Raw genomic sequence first — 14,214 nt, forward strand, 5'->3', positions numbered from 1 at the left:
TTCTTTTTGAAACTAGTCAACTCAAGTCAACCGTGGTTAAATCTGGTCAACTATTGGTCAAACTTGATCTTTGCGTATGTGAATATGAGCAAATGTGAGTATGAATTCCAGCAACAATTCGATGAAAATTCTCATTCAAACTTTCAAAATGAAGAGATGAGGGTCTCTTAAATAGACTTTCTTGGAATTCATCAACGATTGAGATCGATTTCAATCGACGGTCAGGATTAAAGCTGAAGTTCAGTCATAAAGGGAGGTTTGCAAATTAAAGGGAGTTAACAGATTTAATTTGAGTAGAATAAGGAGTTAACTGATTCAATTTGAGTAGAAAAAGGAGTGTACTGATTTAACTCATTTTTTATCAATAGTGAATTGAAAATTTCCCTTTTTGAACTGAAGAGAGATTTTGTTGAGATATTTAATTTAATAAAATGAGATATGCTCTCATAATTACTTTTTCTATTTCATTAAGTAATCTTTAATTAATTAGAGACACTTTTCTTATTTAATTAATTAAGAATGGCTTTTCATTTAATTAAATAACTTTTTTTAATTAATTAGAAGTAAGTACTCCATTTAATTAAATAATTCGTTTAATTATTTCAAAATTCTTTTCGAAACTAGTCAACTCAAGTCAACCGTGGTTAAATCTGGTCAACTTTTAGTCAAACTTGATATTTGCGTATGTGAATATGAGCAAATGTGAGTATGAATTCTAGCAACAATTTGATACAAATTCTCATTCAACCTTTCAAAATGAAGAGATGAGGGTCTCTTGAATAGACTTTCTTGGAATTCATCAACGGTTGAGATCGATTTCAATCAACGATTAGGATTAAAGGTGAAGTTCAGTCATAAAGGGAGATTTCCAAATTATAGGGAGTTAACAGATTTAATTTGAGTAAAATAAGGAGTTAACTGATTCAATTTGAGTAGAAAAAGGAGTTAACTCATTTAACTCATTTTTAATCAATAGTGAACTCAAAATTTCCCTTTTTGAACTAAAGAGAGATTTTGTTGAGATATTTAATTTAATAAAATGAGATATGCTCTTATAATTACTTTTTCTATTTAATTAACTAATCTTTAATTAATTAGAGACACTTTTGTCATTTAATTAATTAGGAATTGCTTCTCATTTAATTATATAACTTTGCTTAATTAATTAGAAGTAAGTACTCCATTTAATTAAATAATTTCGTTTATGTAGTGCCTGCCCTAGTTCACATTTCTATATATCATTATCTGACTCTTCTAGGCTAGTTTTATGCTTATGATTAGTAGCATTACTTTGAGTTTATCAGTTATTGTTTCAGATTCAGTTGATGTTTATGATGAGATTATTTGGCACTCTATATTTCATATATGTAAAATGATTATTTAGTGTTTTCAGTTATTGATGATGATTAGTTAGATGGTGATTGTATATATTTTCTTATGAATACTTACCCCATACTTGCATGTGTATGGTGTGTGTGTTTGTTTTCATTATGTATGGCATTTCTGATGTGGTCAAGGAAGGGAGTTGTAGTCACCTACTAGTCGGGATCTACACAATGCAATACTTCTTGCCATTGCTTGTTCAGCTTAGAATATTGTGTCTGTACATGCGTGGATTTTATGCAGGTTGCAGGTACTAGGTATCGACTTCCCTGAATTGCCAGGATGAGCGTACCCTATCAAATTATCTCAATGGTAAGACAGGGGAGATAAATCTTAAGTCCAAATCCCATACCTTTAAGCCATTTGTCCTAATTGAAAATTAGGACAGGTATCTGAGTCAGTACCCTCCGAATGTGTCGAATGACATTAATTCATGATTATAACCATTTTTGTTTGATTTGGTATATGTTTTTCTATGATGGGTTTTCATATGTTGTTTTATGATCCTTTGATGTATTTTCTATTAATTAAATCTAATTAAAAGATTAATTAATGAGTTAATTTAATGAAAATTATTATGACATTTTAATATTTAATTATATTTAATTAATTGAGAAATTAATTAAATAAAAAGAATTACATTTGGAAATAAAAGTTAAAAGTTTAAATTTAAAACGTGATAATATTTATTTAATTTAATAATAAAATATTTAGAGTTCATTTTTAAATAAATACTAAATATTATTATTAATTGAATTAATAAATATTTTATCAATTAAGTTTCTAAAATGAATTAAGAAGTGGAAAAGATATTAAATTATTAAAAAGATTCTACATTGCATGATGCCTGCATGAGTTTAAAAATAAAAGAAATTAATTAAAAAGATTAAACATGTGAATTTAATAATGTTATTTTAAATGCGTAAAGTGCACATGAGATTAAAGTAATAAATTAATTCAAAATAGAAGTCAAGTAGAAAATAGAAGTCAAGTAGAAAATTAAATAAAGTTATTCAATAATTCATTTTATGTGTATAGAAAAGATAAAGAAAGATTAATAAAAGGTAATTTTTAAGCTAACTTTGGAGTTAAGTCTTGTAAGCACTAAGTTCTCTTGGGTAAACATATAGTTAGTTTCTCGATTCAAGGAGAGAGAACCCTTTTTATTATCAATTGAAGGTTCATTTCTAGGGACATGAAGATTGGACACGAATTTTGGGGAGACAAATTTTAGGGACGAATCTAGATGCAAATTTGTGGATGCGAATCTTCTCACAATTCTCGATTGGTTACATGTTAGCATTAGATTGAGGTAGGATCTTTTGTTATGATCACTGATTGAATTATGCAATTTGATATTCCTATCTTCTTCGTGACTGTGCATTTGATTGTTTGTATTTCATTGCAACAAATCTTTCAATCTTGTAAACTTGAATTCGGGCATGTATGTTATTTTCGTCTGGTTACGAGATTTTATATATATATATATATATATATATCGTTGCAATTCTCCCTCAGTTGAATTAGAATTGTAATTAAATCTGGGTGGGGTTTGAAAGAAAGAAAATGCTAAGATAGGAAAATTTGAATGGTTGATAGAATTTCTCCTATTAGACTATTTTTGTAAATGATATTAAAAATAATAATAATAATACATTTTACAAGAGAGGTTGTTTGAATTTAATTTAAAATATAATAAAGTATATGAATGAGGGATTGTTTTTGGTTAAAATTTTTATTAAAAATAAATTTTTTAATAATATATATTTATTTGAGAGGATTGTTTTAAAAATTCCTAACAATAATTAATAAAATTTTGAAACTAAATTTAATCTTATTAAACAAATAAAAAAAAAAAAAAAAAAAAAAAAAAAAAAAATTGAAGCATATACGTGGGGAGACCCCATCCCCACCATTCACCTTCATTGTTCTGGCCGACGGCGTTAAAGTTGTCCTGCATTAATGCAACGACTGCACTAAATTAAGAGATGGGACCGCACAACTTGTCATGTCAGTGGCCCCCCTTAACATAGTTTAGTTTAATGTAAATCTATTAATAATTTTTAACAAAGGTTCTAGTTAATATTTAATTTAGTTGTTATAAAATTTAATTTATTATGTTATGAGTTGTTAAATGTGTATATATATATATATATATATATAAATTTTTATTAAATAAGTTTTTTATAAATATTGCATATTAAATTATTGTTATGAATTGTTAATAAGTTTTAAAATTAATTTATTATTAGTAATAAATTTTAATATTCATTTCATTATTATTTAATAATATAATCGATAAGCGATAATATTATAATGTTTATTAGATGAGTTTCTAATTATTAATTCATTTAATGATTTATATATATAGTTTATAAAAGGATTTTGTGAATAGTTGTTGATTATTAATCAATTAATAATTATAAATAATTATTAATTATTAATTTAATAATTAGGTTGAATTTAATGATAAGGATCATTTAATATGTTAATTAGATTTACTAGTAAAAATTTGAATATTAATGGATTTGAGATTATTTTTATTTAATAATCAATTATTATTATAACTTAACAAATGATGATAATTACTATTATGTCATGATACAATTTTCTAATTATAGGAACAAGAACGGTTTGATTCAAGGTAAACTATGAAACTTAGTTACTTGGATGCATACGTTAAATTGGAACTTAAACCCTACATTAACATCAACTATATTTTTCAAATCAAATCCAAATTATGAAATTATGATGTTTTCTCTATACTGTCTATGATTTGGGATTTTGGGCTTTGTCCTAGTATTGACTAGTTTAGGATGTATACCAGAGGCTTGGGAGCTATATGTTTGTGATGTCATGCTAATGATGGTCTCGATCTTTTATCCCTGACCTTGGTAATGTGATGCTATGCTCTATGACATGTTTGTATTTGCTTTCTATTTTTCTTGTGTGAAGCTGAGGTGTATGTATATGAGATACCTGACTTAACCATTTTTGAGTCATCGATCAGTTCTATTTGATTTGCCTTCCAGTCGCTTTGAGAGGATTGAGATGCTTTGGATGATTTGTGCTTGATGATGTCATGTTGTGACATGTTTTTACTTGACCATTTTGGAGTCTTCGATTATTATTGTGATTTACTATTGGGATACTTTCTGGTTGCTCGTTCGAGAACCATTGGATATTGTGATTTATCATTGATGCCTTCAGTTGCTGATAGAGAACTATTGTGATCATATGATTATTTTTTGATGCTTATCATTGATGTAATTATTGTGGCTTATCTTTTGATGCTTTCTAGTCGCTTGTATAGGGCTGAGGTGATTTTGTGATTTGTGATTTCATGAGCCTAGGGTAGGTTATCTATGTGTAGTGTCAGGAAGTGGCTTGCAATTGGGGCCGGGGCCCTAAGTGGCTGCTAGGATAACTCATTGAAAGTTGTTTTAATAAGTGATAACATTTACACTAAATGAGAGAAAAATAAACCTAACAAGATTATTTGTATGTTCTCTCCCATGCCTTGAGTGCTAGTATAGACTAGGATGGGGTAGAGAGAACACTTGGTTATGACCTTGCATTCTGTAGTATGCCTCATCAATATGAGAGGATACTAGTGGCCGTAGGGATCACTAGGGACCCGAGATTCCTAAGGGATTGCTTGGGTAACTTCTACTTGACTTTTGCGATGACACTTTCCTGCTTGCATAGTAGATTCCTACATGTGTCTTTGTGGTGCCTCTGGGTTTAGATGTCGATCTATGTGTTGTAATCCTTGAGTTAGTATACTTTTAGGATTTCCTAGACTTAGAGAGTACTTGTGATTATGTGATTTGGTATCCTAGTTGGGACTTAAGACTATCTCCTTAGCGCAGTGGGAGTGGACCATTTAGGTTCCACGCGGTCGGGTGGTAGTGCTTTTTCACTCGTACCATTTGAGATTTGTCCATTGCTACCATGGCTGAAGCTTTTTGGGATGCTTGTTCATCATGTTTAGGTGATGTGTTCTACTTTGAAAGATCATTTTATGCTTTATTCTTGCATGTTAGAATTCTTTATGCATATGTGGTAGCATGTTAGATTCTTTTATGCATATAATGTAGTATGTTTTAGGAGTGATGTCCCTATTACTATACTATCGATGATCTTTTTGGTGACTTGGGACGTTACGCATGGGAGATGGCTAGGGCCCACGATGGTCTAATGATGCTATTGATGGTTGGGAGGAACCACGCACTTAGATTAGTTGTGTTTTATGATAAAAGGATAGTTGTATTTCATGTTGGATGTTTATTTCTTTTATGATGGATGGATGTATCATGTATGGTATATGGTTTCATTTATTTTACTGTACTTTGTATCATGGATTCTTGGAGGATGATGTATCTTTATTTCTACTTATGTATATTCTTTTAGCCTTTTATACCCTGTGACATGTACAGTGGATAATTGAGCATTCCAAATTAATTTGCCAAGAGGCATTCAGAACAAATGTATATTAAATGGACATTGGACTTTCTTATTATTCTTTCATGTGGATGTGGTAGTTGTTAGATTTAGAATTAATTAAATTTAAATGTGACTCAACGTCATGGGATCCTTAAGGAATGTAACTTGTTATGTATGTTTACAATTGATTGTATGTTATTGCTTCCGCTACTATTGTCTTGATGTGTACGTTTACTTTCTTACTTTTTTAAAAAAAAATGTTTGACAAACTTAGTGAAACTTTAGGTTAATTCTTTTGGATCCCTTGGCGGCGCGTTATAGTTTAATTATTTAAAAATTCTTTTCGAAACTAGTCAACTCAAGTCAAGCATGGTTAAATCTGGTCAACTTTTGGTCAAACTTGATCTTTTCATATGTGAATATGAGCAAATGTGAGTATGAATTGCAGCAACTATTCGATGCAAATTATCATTCAACCTTTAAAAATGAAGACATGAGGGTCTCTTAAATAGACTTTCCTGGAATTCATCAACGGTTGAGATCGATTTCAATCAACGGTCAGTAATAAAGGTGAAGTTCAGTCATAAAGAGAGATTTCAAAATTAAAGGGAGTTAACAGATTTAATTTGAGTAAAATAACGAGTTAACTGATTCAATTTGAGTAGAAAAAGGAGTTAATTAATTTAACTCATTTTTGATCAATAGTGAACTGGAAATTTCCCTTTTTGAATTGAAGAGAGATTTTGTTGAGATATTTAATTTAATAAAATGAGATATGCTCTCATAATTACTTTTTCTATTTAATTAAGTAGTCTTTAATTAATTATAGACACTTTTCTTATTTAATTAAATAACTTCATTTAATTAATTAGGAATGGCTTGTCATTTAATTAAATAACTTTGTTTAATTAATTAGAAGTAAGTACTCCATTTAATTAAATAATTTCGTTTAATTATTTCAAAAAAAATTTTGAAACTAGTCAACTCAAGTCAACCGTGGTTAAATCTGGTCAACTTTTGGTCAAACTTGATCTTTGCGTATGTGAATATGAGCTAATGTGGGTATGAATTCTAGCAACAATTCGATGCAAATTCTCATTCAACCGTTCAAAATGAAGAGATGAGGGTCTCTTAAATAGACTTTCCTAGAATTCATCAACGGTTGAGATCGACTTCAATCAACGGTTAGGATTAAAGGTGAAGTTCAATCATCAAGGGATATTTTCAAATTAAAAGGAGTTAACAGATTTAATTTGAGTAAAATAAGGAGTTAACTAATTCAATTTGAGAAGAAAAAAGAGTTAACTGATTTAACTCATTTTTGATCAATAGTGAACTGAAAATTTCCCTTTTTAAACTGAAGAGAGATTTTTTTGAGATATTTAATTTAATAAAATGAGGTATGCTCTCATAATTACTTTTTCTATTTAATTAAATAATTTTTAATTAATTAGAGACACTTTTCTTATTTAATTAAATAACTTCATTTAATTAATTAGAAATGGCTTCTCATTTAATTAAATAACTTTGTTTAATTAATTAGAAGTAAGTACTTCATTTAATTAAATAATTTCGTTTAATTATTTTAAAATTCTTTTCGAAACTAGTCAACTCAAGTCAACTGTAGTTAAATTTGGTAAAACTTTTGATCAAACTTGATCTTTGCATATGTGAATATGAGCAAATGTGAGTATGAATTTTAGCAACAATTCAATGCAAATTCTCATTCAACCTTTAAAAATGAAGACATGAGAGTCTCTTAAAAAGACTTTCCTGAAATTCATCAACGGTTGAGATCAATTTCAATCAACGGTTAGGATTAAAGGTGAAGTTCAGTCATGAAGGGAGATTTCTAAATTAAAGGGAGTTAACAGATTTAATTTGTGTAAAATAAGGAGTTAAATAATTCAATTTGAGTAGAAAAAGGAGTTAACTGATTCAACTCATTTTTTATCAATAGTGAACAGGAAATTTTCCTTTTTGAACCGAAGAGAGATTTTCTTGAGATATTTAATTTAATAAAATGAGATATGCTCTCATAATTACTTTTTCTATTTAATTAAATAATCTTTAATTAATTAGAGAAACTTTTCTTATTTAATTAAATAAATTTATTTAATTAATTAGGAATGGCTTCTCATTTAATTAAATAATTTCGCTTAATTATTTCAAAATTCTTTTCGCAACTAGTCAACTCAAGTCAACCATGGTTAAATCTGGTGAACTTTTGGTCAAACTTGATCTTTGCGTATGTGAATATGAGAAAATTTGAGTATGAATTCTAGCAACAATTCGATGCAAATTCTCATTCAACCTTTCAAAATGAAGATATGAGAGTCTCTTAAATAGACTTTCCTATAATTCATCAATGGTTGAGATCGATTTCAATCAACGGTCAGAATTAAAGGTGAAGTTCAATCATAAAAGAAGATTTCCAAATTAAAGGGAGTTAACAGATTTAATTTGAGTAAAATAAGGAGTTAACTGATTCAATTTGAGTAGAAAGAGGAGTTAACTGATTTAACTCATTTTTTATCAATAGTAAACTGGAAATTTTCCTTTTTGAACAAAAGAGAGATTTTGTTGAGATATTTAATTTAATAAAATAAGATATGCTCTCATAATTACTTTTTCTATTTAATTAAATAATCTTTAATTAATTAGAGACACTTTTGTTATTTAATTAAATAACTTCATTTAATTAATTAGGAATGGCTTCTAATTTAATTAACTAACTTTGTTTAATTAATGAGAAGTAAGTACTACATTTAAATAAATAATTTAATTTAATTATTTCAATTTTTTTTTTGAAAGTAGTAAACTCAAGTCAATCGTGGTTAAATCTGGTCAACTTTTGGTCAAACTTAATCTTTGAGTATGTGAATATGAGCAAATGTGACTATGAATTCTAGCAACAATTTGATGCAAATTTTCATTCAACCTTTCAAAATGAAGAGATGACGGTCTCTTAAATATACTTTCTTGGAATTCATCAACGATTGAGATCGATTTCAATCAACGATCAGGATTAAAGATAAAGTTCAATCATAAAGGGAGATTTTATAATTAAAAGGAGTTAATAGATTTAATTTGAGTAAAATAAGGAGTTAACTGATTTAATTTGAGTAGAAGAAGGAGCTAACTGATTTAACTCATTTTTGATCAATAGTGAACTGGTAATTTCCCTTTTTGAACTGAAGAGAGATTTTGTTGAGATATTTAATTCAATAAAATGAGATATGTTCTCATAATTACTTTTTCTATTTAATTAAGTAATCTTTAATTAATTAAAGACAATTTTCTTATTTAATTAAATAACTTCATTTAATTATTTATAAATGGCTTCTCACTTAATTAAATAACATTGTTTAGTTAATTAGAAGTACTCCATTTAATTAAATAATTTCATTTAATTATTTCAAAATTATTTTCAAAACTAGTCAACTCAAGTCCACCATGGTTAAATCTGGTCAACTTTTAGTCAAACTTGATCTTTGCGTATGTGAATATGAACAAATGTGAGTATGAATTCTAGCAACAGTTCGATGCAAATTCTCATTCAACCTTTCAAAATGAAGAGATGAGGGTCTCCTAAATAGACTTTTCTATAATTCATCAACGGTTGAGATCGACTTCAATCAATGGTCAGGATTAAAGGTGAAGTTCAGTCATAAAGGGAGATTTCCAAATTAGATGGAGTTAAAAGATTTAATTTGAGTAAAATAAGGAGTTAACTGATTCAATTTGAGTAGAGATAGGAGTTAACTGATTTAACTCATTTTTTATCAATAATGAATTGAAAATTTTCCTTTTTGAACTGAAGAGAGATTTTGTTGAGATATTTAATTTAATAAAATGAGATATGCTCTCATAATTACTTATTTTATTTAATTAAATAATCTTTAATTAATTAGAGACACTTTTGTAATTTAATTAAATTACTTCATTTAATTAATTAGCAATGGCTTCGCATTTAATTGAATAACTTTGTTTAATTAATTAGAAGTAAGTACTCCATTTAATTAAATAATTTCGTTTAATTATTTCAAAATTCTTTTTGAAACTAGTCAACTAAAGTCAACCGTGGTTAAGTCTAGTCAACTTTTGATCAAACTTGATCTTTGCGTATGTGAATATGATCAAATGTGAGTATGAATTTTAGCAACAATTCGATGCAAATTCTCGTTCAACCTTTCAAAATGAAGCGATGAGGGTCTCTTAAATAGACTTTCCTAGAATTCACCAACGATTGACATCGATTTCAATCAGTGGTCAGGATTAAAGGTGAAGTTCAGTCATAAAGAGAGATTTCCAAATTAAAAGGAGTTAACAGATTTAATTTGAGTAAAATAAGGAGTTAATTGATTCAATTTTAGTAGAAAAAGGAGTTAACTGATTTAACTCATTTTTTATCAATAGTGAACTGAAAATTTCCCTTTTTGAACTGAAGAGAGATTTTGTTAAGATATTTAATTTAATAAAATGAGATATGCTCTCGTAATTACTTTTTCTATTTAATTAAATAATCTTTAATTAATTAGAGACACTTTTCTTATTAAATTAAATAACTTCAATTAATTAATTAGGGATGGCTTCTCATTTAATTATATAACTTTGTTTAATTAATTAGAAGTAAGTACTCCATTTAATTAAATAATTTTGTTTAATTATTTTAAATTTTTTTTCAAAACTAGTCAACTCAAGTCAACCATTGTTAAATCTAGTCAACTTTTTGTCAAACTTGATCTTTGCGTATGTGAATATGAGCAAATATGAGTATGAATTCTAGCAACAATTCGATGCAAATTCTCATTCAACCTTTCAAAATGAAGAGATGAGGGTCTCTTAAATAGACTTTCCTAAAATTCATCAACGGTTGAGATCGATTTCAATCAACGGTCAGGATTAAAAGTGAAGTTCAATCATAAAGGGAGATTTCTAAATTAATGGGAGTTAATAGATTTAAGTTCAGTAAAATAAGGGGTTAACTGATTCAATTTGATTAAAAAATGGAGTTAACTCATTTAATTAAATAACTTTGTTTAATTAACTAGAAGTAATTACTACATTTAGTTAAATAATTTCTTTTAATAATTTCAAAATTCTTTTTGAAACTAGTCAACTCAAGTTAACCGTGGTTAAATCTGGTCAACTTTTGGTCAAGCTTGATCTTTGCGTATGTGAATATGAGCAAATGTGAGTATGAATTCCAGCAACAATTCGATGCAAATTCTGATTCAACTTTTCAAAATGAAGAGATGAGGGTCTCTTAAATAGAATTTCCTGAAATTCATCAACGGTTGAGATCGATTTCAATGAACGATCAAGATTAAAGGTGAAGTTCAGTCATAGAGGGAGATTTCAAAATTAAATGGAGCTAAGAGATTTAATTTGATTAAAATAAGGAATTAACTGATTCAATTTGAGTAGAAAAAGGAGTTAACTGATTTAACTCATTTTTTATCAATAGTGAACTGGAAATTTCCCTTTTTGAACTGAAGAGAGATTTTGTTGAGATATTTACTTTAATAAAATGAGATATGCTCTCATAATTACTTTTTCTATTTAATTAAATAATCTTTAATTAATTAGAGACACTTCTCTTATTTAATTAAATAACATCATTTAATTAGATAGGAATGGCTTCTGATTTGTTTAAATAACTTTGTTTAATTAATTAGAAGTAAGTACTCCATTTAATTAAATAATTTCATTTAACTATTTAAAATTCTTTTCGAAACTAGTCAACTCAGGCCAACCGTGGTTAAGTCTGGTCCACTTCTGGTCAAGTTTGATGTTTGCGTATGTGAATATGAGCAAATGTGAGTATGAATTCCACCAACAATTCGATGCAAATTCTCATTCAACCTTTCAAAATAAAGAGATGAGGGTCTCTTAAATAGACTTTGCTGGAATTCATCAACGGTTGAGATCGATTTTAATCAATTGTCAGAATTAAAGGTGAAGTTAAGTCATAAAGAGAGATTTCCAAATTAAAGGGTCTTAACAAATTTAAGTTGAGTAAAATAAGGAGTTAACTGATTCAATTTGAGTAGAAAAAATAGTTAACTGATTTAACTCATTTTTGATCAATAGTGAACTGAAAATTTTTCTTTTTGAACTGAAGAGAGATTTTGATGAAATAATTAATTTAATAAAACGAGATATGCTCTCATAATTACTATTTCTATTTAATGAAATAATCTTTAATTAATTAGAGACACTTTTCTTATTTAATTAAATAACTTCATTTAATTAATTAGGAATGACTTCTCATTTAATTAAATAACTTTTTTAAATTAATTAGAAGTAAGTACTCCATTTATTTAAATAATTACGTTTAATTATTTCAAAATTCTTTTCGAAACTAGTCAACTCAAGTCAACCGTGGTTAAATCTAGTCCACTTTTGGTCAAACTTGATCTTTGCGTATGTGAATATGAGAAAATGTGAGTATGAATTTCAGCAACAATTCGATGCAAATTCTCATTCAACCTTTCAAAATGAAGAGATGAGGGTCTCTTAAATAGACTTTCTTGAAATTCATCAATGGTTGAAATCGATTTCAATCAACGGTCAGGATTAAAGTTGAAGTTCAGTCATAAAGAGAGATTTTTAAATTAAAGGGAGTTAACAGATTTAATTTGAGTCAAATAAGGAGTTCACTAATTCAATTTGAGTAGAAAAAAGAGTTAACTAATTTAACTCATTTTTTATCAATAGTGAATTTGAAATTTCCCCTTTCGAACTGAAGAGAGATTTTGTTAAGATATATCATTTAATAAAATGAGATATGCACTCATAATTACTTTTCTTATTTAATTAAATAATTTTTAGTTAATTAGAGACACTTTTCTTCTTTCATTAAATAACTTCATTTAATTCGTTAGGAATGGCTTCTCATTTAATTAAATAACTTTGTTTAATTAATAAGAAATAAGTACACCATTTAATTAAATAATTTCGTTTAATTATTTCAAAATTCTTTTCAAAACTAGTCAACTTAAGTCAACCGTGTTTAAATCTGGTCCTCTTTTGGTCAAACTTGATCTTTGTGTATTTGAATATGAGCAAATCTGAGTATAATTTTCAACAACAATTCAATGGAAATTCTCATTCAACCTTTCAAAATGAAGAGATGATTGTATCTTAAATAGACTTTCCTTGAATTCATCAATGGTTAAGATCAATTTCAATCAACGGTCAGGATTAGAGGAGAAGTTCAGTTATAAAGGGAGATTTTCAAATTAAAGGGAGTAAACAGATTTAATTTGAGTAAAATAAGGAGTTAATTGATTCAATTTGAGTAAAAAAAGGAGTTAAATAATTTAACTCATTTTTGATCAATAGTGAACTGGAAATTTCCCTTTTTGAATTGAATAGAGATTATGTTGAGATATTTAATTTAATAAAATGAGATATGCTCTCATAATTACTTTTTCTATTTAATTAAATAATCTTTAATTAATTAGAGACACTTTTCTTATTTAATTAAATAACTTCATTTAATTAGTTAGGAATGGCTTTTCATTTAATTAAATAACTTTGTTTAATTAATTAGAAGTAAGTACTCCATTTAATTAAATAATTTTATTTTATTATTTCAAAATTCTTTTCGAAACTAGTCTACTCAAGTCAACCGTGGCTAAATCTGGTCAACTTTTGGTTAAACTTGATCTTTGCGTACGTGAATATGAGCAAATCTGAAAATGAAATACAGTAACAATTCGATGCAAATTCTCATTCAACCTTTAAAAATGAAGAGATGAGGGTCTATTAAATAGACTTTCTTAGAATTCATCAACGGTTGAGATCGATTTCAATCAACGATAAGCATTAAAGGTGAAGTTCAATCATAAAGGGAGATTTCTAAATTAAATAGAGTTAATAGATTTAATTTGAGTAAAATAAGGAGTTAACTGATTCAATTAGAGTAGAAAAAGGAGTTAACTGATTTAACTCATTTTTGATCAATAGTGAACTGAAAATTTTCATTTTTGAACTAAAAAGAGATTTTGTTGAGATATTTAATTTAATAAAATCAGATATGCTCTCATAATTACTTTTTCTATTTAATTAAATAATCTTTAATTAATTAAAGCCACTTTTCTTATTTAATTAAATAACTTTATTTAATTAATTAGAAATGGCTTCTCATTTAATTAAATAACTTTGTTTAATTAATTAGAAGTAAGTACTCTATTTAATTAAATAATTTCGTTTAATTATTTCAAAAAAAATTTCGAAACTAGTCGACTCAAGTCAACCGTGGTTAAATCTGGTCAACTTTTGGTCAAACTTGATCTTTGCGTATGTGAATATGAGCAAATGTGAGTATGAATTTTAGCAACAATTCAATGTAAATTCTCATTCAACCTTTCAAAA

Source organism: Cupressus sempervirens, chromosome 11, assembly GCF_028749045.1.
Source record: "Cupressus sempervirens isolate cs-2001-9-10 chromosome 11, ASM2874904v1, whole genome shotgun sequence".
In the NCBI taxonomy this organism is placed as follows: Eukaryota; Viridiplantae; Streptophyta; class Pinopsida; order Cupressales; family Cupressaceae; genus Cupressus; species Cupressus sempervirens.